At 43.5% G+C, this 12619-nt stretch overlaps 1 long non-coding RNA gene across 2 annotated transcripts in view; it reads right to left on the reverse strand.

Moving 5' to 3' along the window:
* The window catches only part of LOC115496129 (uncharacterized), a 150354-nt gene that overhangs the window by 41225 nt on the left and 96510 nt on the right, over nt 1-12619 (reverse strand). For both annotated transcript variants that reach the window (XR_012057095.1, XR_012057094.1), the window contains one exon: nt 6372-6463. This is a non-coding gene — a long non-coding RNA (uncharacterized lncRNA). The remainder of the gene's footprint in view (nt 1-6371; nt 6464-12619) is intronic.

The following is a 12619-nucleotide window of genomic DNA, read 5'->3' on the forward strand; positions in this document are numbered from 1 at the left end:
CTCTCCTGCTGTTTCAGCAGTTCAGGCCAGAAACTGGAAGTGAAAAGGCATCTTGCTGGAAGAACCCACAATCAAGAAGTGTGGAGCCAGGCTGCAAACCCAGGAAAACAATCAGAGGGAAGTAGGTGACCAAAAAGGAGGAAGAAGATGTTTCTAAATAATGTCTGTATTTGTCTAGCTGGGCAGCAGAGTTACCGACTGACCAGTGCAATGAAAGGAAATCTGCATTTTAACCCTCTTTCTCACAGCAATGAATGGAAGCATGTCCTGTTGGAGTCATTGGTCACTTCTTCTCTCCCCAAAGGTATCCATAAGAATGCTATGGATTTCAGCTGGTAAATTTTTGGCCTATAAAGGAAAGGGCTGAAGAAATGCAATATTATTTCATAAGAGTTTCTCAATAACAAGATTTTTGATCTTCCTAACATTATCCAGAAATAAAACACATATTTTCTGCTCAGCTGAACCCAGCTGGCTGTGTGGAAAACATTTCAAAATCTGCCACAAATCTTTGTTTTTTTTGTTTTTTTTTTCCTAATGTGGGTTAATTTAGTTAAAACAAATCAATTAAATGTCCTAATTACAACTAAAATATATAATTACATTGTGCACTCAGTTCAGTGCATGCTAATGAAGCAATCACCACCTTCTTATTAGTCACTCTGGAAAACTAAACCCAAGTTAGAGCTGAGAAATGTTTCCTTGTATCTTCAAATTAGGCACTTGGTCCATTGTTTACTTGTTTCTAAACTTGAAACTTGAGTAAAACAGGCAGAGGAAGATACAGAATCATTCTATCTAATTTTTTTTCCTTATAGCAAGAATTCAAGAGGAATTATCATCCCCTAATGTGGATCAGCTCAGAAATTAAAGACTATTTTTAATATGTATATTAATATCTTGTTAAAAAGTTTTAGCAAATGAATATAAATTTTAAAAGACAGTACATTGCTCTTTTAAAATTACTCTTCTATAATGTCTAACTCTGGATAAGCTCCTGAACAGGTAGGGCATGATTTTAAAATATTGGGAAAATAATCTGCTGCTGAATATTGACATCTGTTGAAGGTGGGAGAGCTGGAACTGCTGATCCCTCTCCCTGTCCGTGTTGTTTCCTATCAAGAGCAAGCAGCTCTGAACTCTTTTTACCTTGGATACATCCTCTGTTTTCATTCATCCCAAATCTAATTCAAATGAGAAGTATTTTAGTGAATGTGCTTTGCCTGCCTAAACAGAAATATTAGAGCAGCTACTTAAATGGTAATTGATAAATGCATAAAATTACTACCATTCAAACTGCAAATCAGTTGGCAAAATTCAATGAAGGTTCAAACATTTCATTGCATTAATGATATCAATGCATAAATTTACAGAGAGCAGCATCCAGCCACTTGGCAGCCTTCCACTGTATTTACTTAAAGGTGATAATGCATTTAAAAAGCACTTGAAGCAGAATATGTATTAAACACTACTAAACTTGCAGAGATTTATTAGCACAGGCTTTTAGACTGTCTCTGCCCTGAAGCAAACTCATTTTTATTTCTGAAAATTAAAAAAAACAGAGCAATACATCATTTTAAGAAACATCAGCAGGGTCAGTATGGGAGCTATCTTAAAATCCAGTATTTCTTCATGACAAGTGCAGGTCTGTAGCCTTTAGCTGGTGTGGGACTGACTGATAACAGTGCCCCAGAAATGCTGATAATATCCACAGGATGTTAATTTACACATTAGTGGGAAAATGGAAGTTTGGAAAATTCCCTAGGATCTCAGAGATTAACGATCTGGCACTTTCAACACCTTAAAGTGCTCTGATTTCTCAGGAAGCACTGAAACCCTGTCCTGTCCAGACAAAAATCAGGCACTGCCAATTCTGTGGAGAACCTCAGCTGATGAACATAATTAATTATCACAGCAGATGTGAACAAAGGGAGCAGGAAAATATCTGCAGATATTTAAATGTATTTGCAAAACTGTTCTATGAGTGTTTTTAGGATAGGGTGGATGCAAAAGGAAATATCCTAAATATTAAATATGGATCTCAGTATGGACCAGCTGCACCACTATCTTCACTGAACAGAAATTCACAGAGTTTGGAAACAAGTGGGAAGCAGGGCTTGGGAGTCCTCTTTGAGCTGGAATAAAACAATGTGATTGAGGTGGTTGGTCAAACAAATGTGGGGACTGTGAGTGTTGTGTGTCCTGTCCTGGCAGCTTGGGATGGAAGCCATGGCTTCATTTCAGCAGCAGAACAGCAAACAGTGTTTGTGGGTGGGGAATGAAGGCAGAGCAAACCCACCACTAACTCACCACTGTGAAGAGTTCACCTGTTCCATCCCCACCTGTCAAGGCTCCTAAATGCACCCAGACCTTAAAGGGCAGCACCTTCACTGCCATGTGGAGGACATGGATGAAGGGTGGCACTTCTTGTCACCCAGCAACAGCACAAGGCACAGCATTCATGTCCCAAAAACCGCGTCAGGGCTCTCTCTGAAGTCCACCACACCATCCTAATTAGTGTGTTTAGTAAGCAACAACATAAATTAGTGAAATTTTGCAGCATCAACCTTCCCACCAACCTTCCCACCAAGGTCAGAGTTGTCCTGAAGGCAGCACAACTCCTGCAGGTGAAATTCTGCCTCGTGCCTGGTAGAGTCAGGGACATGGAGTGCATGTGTAAACACAGCCTGGCTCATCTGCTCCACAGAGACACATCCTGCCCTTGGGATTTTGGGTCTATACTGACAGGGCAGGCACCCTTCTCCTGGCTGGGGCATGTTCTGAATGGCTGAGCTGCAATGAACAGATGACAGAGATTTCTCTCTATTTTAATGGTTTTCTGGCCAAAATCCTCTCTAGAATTTAACTCAGCAAGACCTTTAAATACAACTGAGAGCAGAATTTGGCTCAGGGAGTGTTTCCCCATTTTATTCCCTACAGCTTTTCATTACCACCTTCTAAATCTGTAACGAAACCAGGAGTGTTTTTATGGTGCTCTGTATGAGAGTGTTGCTAATAAGTAGCTCCATTAAAAATAGTAAACATAAATCATTTATTCATTTTATGCATTTCTAAGTCCACTTGAGAATATTTTTGGCTGAGCCAAGGCACAAGTAAGGGTGTTAATTATTATCTTACTAGAGCAATCAGTTAATAAGGCAGTTAGGAGAGATGTTTGTTAGGAGGTTCTGGGGTGCCCGGAGGCTACTGAAGTCATTGTCTGGGAAAGAACACGACCGCTGGAGCTCGCAGGAGTCTGGTGGCACCAACCCAAAGGCCTTGAGGCCTCTGTCTGCAAATTAGCTGAGAGGAGAAAGCAGACACCAGGTCTGAGCAGGGAGCTGTAAACAAGAGGTAGAACTCCCGGCGCAGCTCTCACAGAGCAGAGCAGTGGCTGGGGCCCCTGCGAGGAGGCTGGAGAGGCTCAGGAGATGGGGAAGGAATTGGGTTCAATTTCCTTCTCCCCACAAACAGCAGCAGCCTTTTCTGGGCTCTGCTGTCTCCTCAGGCCAAGGAACAGGGCTGTGCACCACTTACAAAGCACCTTGAAGCAGCTCTGCTCGCCTGGCCCATTCATCCCTTGTGAGGATGCAAATGCTTTCAGTCTCCTCCAGGAGAGAAGAGCTCCTTTATTCACTGTCCTGGCCCACCAGAGCTGGGTGGACATCCAGACCATCCAGTGGTACTGACCAAACCCATCAACTGACTGACCATGGCCAGAGGGCCTGTGCTCCCACTCTGCTTCCAGAGAGGTTGATCCCACTAAACCCACCCTGGTAAGTGGTGCTTCAATCCAGAGGCCAAGGACAGAGTGAATTTTCAGATTAAATGCTAAAGGTTCAAGGAGAGCACCACACTGGGGCATCCTGCTCTTCTTCTGCCTGATTTCTGCCTGTTCACTGCTCACAACTCCTGCTCTGCACTCACCACTGCAGCAGCGGGTGCCAGGAGCCAAACATCTCCATTAGGGACTGACTTGCAGGAGGGAGGTTATCCCAGTTTCCCGAAACCGAAGGAAAACCACAGCTGTCTGCCCTCAGCCCAGGGTGTGTCAAGGAACCTGTCCACAAGGGAAGTGTTTCTGGTTATGAATTACACGCTACAACATCCCTGTGACTCTGTTAGGGATGCGCTCCGAGGTGCTCCGGGGGAAGCCTGTTCTAGGAGCTAAATTCTCCCTGTGGGATGGAAGAAATATTAGAGGAATTGCTGGGGAAGGGAGGGGAAGAAGCCACTTTCTGATGTACTTCAAAGCCAAATAATCTGGCTCCTTCTGTCTGACATCCACAGGGGATGATCTTATGCAACTTCAAAACATTTAAACTGATTTGCAGCACAGAAATAATTTTAAAATGCTGCTCCTTTTTCTTGTCCTCCCTAATCGAGTTAGCCCTCAAAAATACAGCTGTAGGAGAGAGATCCTGTTTCACTTGCATGTGGGAAACCCTCTTTACTTGAGACAAAACAACAAGTCCAAGAACATATCCCAGATCTATCCTACATTCGGGATAGTACCTAAGCAGAGGCCTGTTCCTTGTCAGTGAGAGAAATACCGTCAGTCTCATTTTGCAGATGGGAAATTGAGAAAGAACGGGTTGAATAGCTAATCCAAGGACACAGGAAAATCCATAATCTGAAAATCTGGAAGTGACCCAACATCTCCTCACTTCATCCAGTGGGATTGCTGTTGGGCAGATCCTTTTTTCTCTCAGGAGATTCAGTAAAGTTTCCAACAAATCCAGCATGAACAGCCCAGAGCTGACACTGTCCCCAGGAGCTTCCCCTCCAATGGGAGAGCGTAGGTGGAAAATAAATATTAGATACATTTAATTCATTATTTAATAATCCATCAGGGTTTTTGCTGGAATGGCTGGCTCAGGAGTGCAACTTTGGCCAACCATTGCCCTGACAGAGCTCCAGCATCTCTCTGCCAGAAACCCCTCCCTCCCATAGACAGGGAGATATTTCAGATCTATTATTCTGTAGAGTTCAATTGACACTCCAGAAGACAACTTTGCTTTTAAAGAGATTAAGTTGATTCCTTCCCATAAATTCAGTAGCTACCCCAACTATGCCTCATTGAGAAAACTTACTCTGACAAGAGTCATGAATTATAACCAGGATAAAATGTTTCATTAAAATACAGATAAGGGAACTTAGCAAGCAAGGGGTTTGTATGGGCAAAACCAATTTTGCTGCAAAAGCAAATCCACAGCCATTTTTCAGGTCACTAAGTTGAAGTCTGGGTTATAAATCCATCATCCATGTTTTCCTACAGCTGTAGTAGCTGACACATCTGAATCCCTGGGAGCTAAAAGCATGCCAGGAGAAATGAGCACCATCAAAACACATCAGGAGGAGATGTATAGCGAGGGTTATAATGTACCTGACTGCTGACAGGACAATATTGGCTTCCCTTCCCCAAGAGTTCATCATCAACCACTGCCTGTCCATGAAGGAATTGATTTAAGGGTATCAATTAAAAATTAGCCCCAGCATCACTAGAGAGATGGATTTAAGCATAATTAATGTAAAAAGCTTAATAGCATTTTTTTGAGGTTCTATTGAGTATCCCTGATGATGGTACATGTGCAGCAGTCCCACTTCCAGAGGAGTGTAAATTATTCCCTCCTGCACTGACCCATTGGAGTAGTTGTAAAATCTTGATTATATCTATGTCAGATGGGTTCACTTCAGAATAGAACAGCCCAGAAAATTATCCCTCCTACCCCCACAAAACATTACCATTTCATTAAAAAATATGTTAATAATTAATCAAACAATTGTGGATAAAATCATATCCAAGTTTTTGTTTTTCTGGTGAAAAATGCGCGTGAAAAAAGAGCTTCTTCCTCACAGTGTTCAAAGGTCATATTTATGTCTAGATTCAAGTAAACAATAAATTTGTCAGTAACATTTTGATCAAGAGCATTATTTGCCCTAGGTGATAATCCAAGTTAATTTACAAGCAAAACGGGGTCATAACTTCAGTCTGGGAAGGAAGAAAATCCTAGGGACTAGTGCTGTGCCATCATTAAGTGTCAGGCAGTTCTGCAGAAACCCACGTCAGGAACAAGAGTTTCAAATGGGTCTTATCAGCTGCAACACCCTTAAATGGAGGTACCAAGGTTTTGAAATCGGGTGTGTCTCACACTCCCACAGTGTGGGTGATTTTGTCCCTTTCTGCCCTGTCCCAACACGCTGCCATCCACAGTGTGTGACTCAGGACAGAGAAGGGGTCAGCTGTGGGGCACAATGATCCATCAGGACAACTCCTCCCTGCCCAAGCCAGAGAAGGTCCCAGGAAAAAGCACAGTAAAGCTGGGGGTGAGGAGAACCACTCTGGAACTGGTATTTCGGGTATCTCTTACCTCTGTCCTGAAAAAATCCTTCTCATTTTTTCCAGAATTTTGTGATGCTGGCATGTAAATAATGAAGTCAGAAAAAGTTGTCTCGGTGACATCTGTAAAAAAGACTCAAATTCAGTATAATTTTTCCTTTTTTTTTTTTTGTTTTTTTTTTAATCTAATCTGGACAGTACTGTAGGAACTTAGTGCTTGAAAATCTAAATTTTGCAATATGCTTTTGGAAGCCTTTATATTTTAGAAGCCTATATATAATATATTCTATTATGAGTACATTCTACCACTCTAAATACATTTATATTTTAGGTATGCAATACTACCACAGTTTCAAAAATAAACATCTGAAGAAAATTCTGAGGTTTTAAAATTAAGACATTTGTAGCTCAATGTTGTTTATAGAAATCTGGAATGGGATTAATCATTTCAGTTACTCATTTATTTCAATACAAATGTACTGAGAGATGAATACGCATCTAGTGGTCATGTTAACCTGCCTTCACCAAAAAATATATCATGTGATACAATGAAATGCTGCAAATATGAATCATTACCTTCTAAATCTAAGCTAAGACCTTTAAAAATTGATATGGATGATTTTTGAAACTAACTTTGTCATATTTTTGCAATATTTTTGCCCCTATTTTTAATGCTTGATTTATCTACGTATTTAGAAATTTCTTTCTGCAGCCATTCAAAATAATACTGAAAAGTCAGTGCCTGGTTACTCTGTTCATGACCTGGGAGCTCAAAGGCCTGTGCAGTGTCAGGTTCTCTCAGCAGGGAGTAGGAGGGTGAATTAATGCAGGGCTTTTGCTCAGTACTCTGGAACTAAACCAGGGCATGGGGCTCAGCTCCTCCCTGATCCAGACCTGGATCAGGAGCACCAGGAGGGAAGCAAAGGCATCTCCAGGCTTTCAATACCCCCCTTGGCTGCTGCATCAATCTGAAGAATTGTGTTTTTTAGGAGGAATAGGAAGCACCAATCTGCTTTGTAGCCGCAGCTCCTAATTCTCATGTTCCGCCCAATGCCATTATTCGGAGACTGGCTTGTGCAATATTCTCTATTTATTACTGCTTTGGTTTTCCTTTTGTTGCAAGAATGGAGCTGACAGCTGAACACGTGTACCTACGTTATGAAATCCTGCTTAACAAGGAAGAGCTAATTAAGCTGTTCCAGCGCTGGCCCATGCCCTGAACGCTGCCAGCAACGCCCCACGACTGCGCTGCCCTGGGAGGGACAGGGACGTGACGCAGCACTCGGAGACTCTGCCATGGGAACCTGCCAAGAGACACAAGTGCCTTTCCAGCCAGACATTGCAAGAGCCTTCCTGCCATGGCCAGAGCCACCACCACCTCCTCTCTTCCCAAAATCGGTGTGCACACAATAGGGAGCACAGAAACGTCTCACACAGCTTTTTTAACCAAGCGACCCTGAGGGTGCAGTGGCAGAACTTCTGTGTGAAACTGCTTAAATCCAGTTGGTCATAGCTAAACCTTTCCTTGGAATTCTTGGCCTCAAAGTTTATGGTTTGGTACCCCAAGTCAGTCTTCTCCATAGGCTGGCTGGGATGACCACAGTCAGCAGCACTGTTGCACATTCCCAGCACTTCCCAGGAAGGTGTCGCAGAACCCTCCATATTATTCCAAGAGGATTACATTATTCCCGATGTAGTAGGAATAAAAAACATTCTGTATTGTAAAACGAACACAGGGTAGCCTTTTTGCACAACAAAAGCCTCCAGCCACAACACCAGCAAGAATTAAAACCACACTTCCAAGATGTCCAGCTACAGTATGTATTTTATCATTATTCTGCAGACATATGTTTTGTGTGACTTGGTTCATTTATTTCCTTTTTGTTTTCAAAAGCTAACACATGGCCCTGAACAAAAATTACACTTAATTTTTTATTTGTTCAACTCAGTTAAAATCACAGCACTTGCTTTGTAGAGTTTTACATAACAATGTGCTGCTTTGTATGACTTTTATGTAATTTAATTTCAGTAAACTAGCCTGAAATAATTTAGACAGTCTACAGAGAGTTTGTGTATTCAGTGTTAGGGACTTGCATTTTACACATTTATTCATGTCAGACTTAAAATTTGATTTGAATGTGGGAGTTAGCAGCTTCCCTGTCCCCACATAGAGAGAAAATCCACAACAGGTGACAGAATAAATTCTTCCATCCTATCCAGGACTACAAGGAAGGCCTGCTAAACTCTGGTGCTCATCTATTCAAATGGAGGACCATTGGGGAAAAAAAAAAAAAAAAAAAAGATGGCTCAGGAAAAACATTTTGCAAGTTAAAAGGGCTGGGAAGTGTCTTGTGGAAGGCTGGGATTGCCTAATAATGATGGTTGCCTGACAGACAGACTGGATGAAGGAGATAGCTGACAAATGAGATGATGACAGTCCCTCACTGAGCTGTCTGGACAAAGAACAGCAAAATGTCAGCAGGAATAAGACAGACTGTATAAATCAGGGGAGAAGGCTTGAGCTGGAGCAAACCTGGACATCTCGAAGCTGCTGACCAAGACACACAATACAGGGTGCAGGTTTCCTCAGTTATTGTTTTGTCCAGGCCTGCTGTGAATAGTTTTGGACAGACCCAAAGGATCTTTTAGGAAGAGCTGTCCTCCTGCTGAACAAGGCTGGACTTCTGGGGAAAGTGTGGCTGAACAGGGGGAAATGAGGGGATTAACACATTCTGAGGTGAGATCCTGGTTTTGTGGAGGGGGAGCAGTGTGCTGGTGCTCCTGAAAACCAGGGAAAATATTGTGTGAGCACGTAGTGAGGGGAGCTGAGAGGGAGATGGCCCTGAGCAAGGGGGACAAACACATCGGTCAAGCTGGGGTTGCACTCAGGGAGCTTTTCCTGCCTCAGCCATAGCAGGGATCAGAAATGAGACAGAAATGACTGACAGAGAATGAAAACATCCAGCACAGGCACCAAGGTGTCAGCAGGAGAACCCCACCGTGGGTCTGACCGCAGCAGGACGTGCCCACACAGCATTCAGCAGTGCCAGATCACTCCTGAAAACAGCAGCTGAATATTTCTGAATTTTTTCCCCAGAACTGACTGTTTCTTGCGAGGAAGCCGCTGGAAATCAAAGGAGCCGTCAGACTCGTACCATTCGAGTCTGTAATTCTCACCCTTCGTCTGCTTTCCTTCCTCTTTTTGTGCCTCTTCTGCTTTCGAAGGGACGCGTGTGGGGCAGCGGGGCTCTGACAGCGGAGCCGAGGGGTTGCGACACAGCGGAGGCTGAGGGAGAGGAGGAGGAAGGAGAGAGGAGGAGGAAGGAGAGCTGCAGGGGAGGAAGGAGGCAGCAGAGGAGGAGGAAAAGCAGGAGAGGAGGAGGAAGGAGGGCAGCAGAGGAGGAGGAAGACAGCAGGGGAGGAGGAAAAAGGGCAACAGAGGAGGAGGAAGAGCAGGAGAGGAGGAGGAAGAGCAGCAGAGGAGGAGGAAGGCAGCAGGGGAGGAGGAAGGCAGCAGGGGAGGAGGAAGGCAGCAGGCGAGGAGGAAGGAGGGCAGCAGAGGAGGAGGAAGAGCAGGAGAGGAGGAGGAAGGAGGGCAGCAGAGGAGGAGGAAGGAAGGCAGCAGGGGAGGAGGAAGGAGGCCACCAGCAGGCCTGGGCAGCTGTCCCGTCCCGGCACCGCTGTCAGCCGGGGCCGCGCTCCCCATCCCGACAGATCCCACCAAGGACCGGCTGCCTCCTTCTCCTTCAGCTGCAGTTCCAAAGGCTCCAAAAGGCTCCGCACGCATGTTTTAAATTACAGCTAATTCATTTTGATCCGCCTTTCCCTTGGATCCCTAGACAAAATCAAAGGCAGGTTTCCCTGGGAGATACACATCAAGCTCTGCCCGCAGCTCTGAAGTGTTGCAACTCAGCTCGTAGCAACCAAGGGAGAAATCGTCTCTCCTTTCTACAGCAAGGGGTTGAAAAACAAAATAATTTCATTGTACCATAGGAAAACCAGCTTTAGCAGATTGGTGAAGGCGACTTCCTCTGTATTTTTGAGGCCTGACCAACATCAGAACCTCAACTCCAACACAGCCAAGATTAAGCCCATTGTTTACAGAGATCATTATTACACTTAAATTCCTATTAAGGTTTCATGGTCTGAAGAGGAGGGGGTTGGGAGGAAAGTAATGAAGTTACAGGCCTTTATTGTACAAAGGCAACTGGAGATTTTTTTTAGGATGCTATCTATCAGCCTGTCTGGCAAATGTCTGCCTAGTAATAATGTACCCGTCTGCTGAAACAAGCCTAAATAATGCATCATTATATCAATAATTAATAGGCACATGGGTCAACAAGTTCAAGATTGTTACAGGCAAAGGAGATGTGAAGGAAATGGCTCATTCCAGACCCTGCCAGGCCCGACATGGCAAGCACAGCTCTGCAGAAAAGCGATGGAGGAGTGTTGGCAGCCAAATGCCAGAGCAGCATGTGCAGGGGACGTGGCTCGTGTCTGCTCAGTCCCTACTCCTCACCCAAAATAGGATGGAACTTCCCCCAGAACAGAGGAGGAGAGGCAGGGAGAGTACCCCATACTCTTGATTTGGGAACCCAACTTCTCTAACCACATTCAACAATCCAGAGGAAATGTGAGCCAAGTAGATATTGCTGATTTTTGTACCAGCTGATGATGGCAACAGCTGAGGTCACCTACTGACCAAAAAAATCTGTGCCTGAAGTAACCTGAGGTATTTTAAAACTGAAAGAAAAAAGAATCAAAGTAACCATATGAAAATGAAATCAAGATCGGAGGGGATGTCAAAGTAGAAATACAGAGCTATGTTAATAATAATATCTTTTTTATCTAAGAGGAGTTCTGAAAATCAGGGTATTTTGGTAACTGTAATTCCTCACTCTCAAACCAGAAGGTGGGCTTCCATCTGATACAGAAGCCTCCTGACATTTTTTGGGTTCAAGGGACAGAAATGCAAAACTGAGGTTGCTGTTTGTTAAACAAACAAAGAAAGGAGGCAAACCATGATTGTGAAAACCTCATCCCCTGCAGGTTTGGTCAAGTATCCACATGTCACACGTTCAAGCTGATCTATGCACACACTCCCTGCACACAATGGGACCCCTTAACAATGCAAATATTATTAAAAATATCAAGTTAGATGTGATTACAGTATCTTGGTGAAGGAATTATAGTGCCTGTGTTAAATTTGTCTTAATAGTAGTAACTTAAATGCTTGGGGGAAAGAATTAAGATTTTGACTAGTTTGGGTTTTATAGTGGTCACTGGGTTTTTGGGTTTTTTGGATTTGGTTTTTTGTTGAGTTTGCGTTTATTTGTTTTGTTTTGGTTTTTGGGTTTTTTTTTTTAAACACATCTTCTATAAGAAAACACAGCAAACATCACAGTTCCATTTTCAGAAAACCACAGCCTACTTGCAAGCAAGTCAGTACAGAGGGAAACTGAAAGTAGAAAAGAGAGTAACAAGTTGCAAAGGCAGTTCTAGTAACAAGTCATTTTAAAAAGCAGATGACCAAAATAGAAAAATCCCAAATTAATAGTTACGGTAAACTGTGCTTTTAAAGCTGTGTGATAAATTACTGAAGATTCTGTCAGAGGGATTTTCTTCAGAGTGAAGTCCTAGAGTACAGAGAGACTGATTTGTCCTCTGGCCTGTTTTTAACCAGCAAACACTGATCCTGCTCACTCAAGGAATTCCACCAGGCTCAGAGGAGTGACACCAGCAAAAAGTGAGGACAATACACAATCCAGTTTTGAACTAAGATGAATTAATAACAGAAATCTGTGCAGTCCCAGTTCATACAGTCAAGGCTCCCAAGAATGCATTATGAAACTTTCTTATTTTCTTCTTGCAGAGCCCCTGGCTTTGGGGTTCAAGTGTGCAAAAGCACCAGGAGACTTGTGCATCACCTCATACTCCAGAGACCCAAAGACTTGGGAGTTAATTTCTAAATAATTTTATTTCTAAATGCTGATGCATAAACTTTTTCTCTCCGACATTTTCCCAGAAAACACTGTGCTGCTTTCTTGGGAGTTCCTGCCCCACCAAGAAATGCAGCCATGGAGGTGGCTGTGTGGGGCTGTACTCAGTCAGCACACCCCCACTGGGTTATGAAAATCTGCATTCAACCATACAGCTGTAAAGTTTGATAGTGAATTCCAATGCCATTTAATGTCCTGGCCTCAGGACCAAGGTTCACATTCCCTAAGGAGGATGGGCCCTGGGAATTGCAAGGGGCTCTGCAATGGGCAGTAACTCGGG

This window comes from Taeniopygia guttata, chromosome 8 (assembly GCF_048771995.1).
Source record: "Taeniopygia guttata chromosome 8, bTaeGut7.mat, whole genome shotgun sequence".
Taxonomy (NCBI): Eukaryota; Metazoa; Chordata; class Aves; order Passeriformes; family Estrildidae; genus Taeniopygia; species Taeniopygia guttata.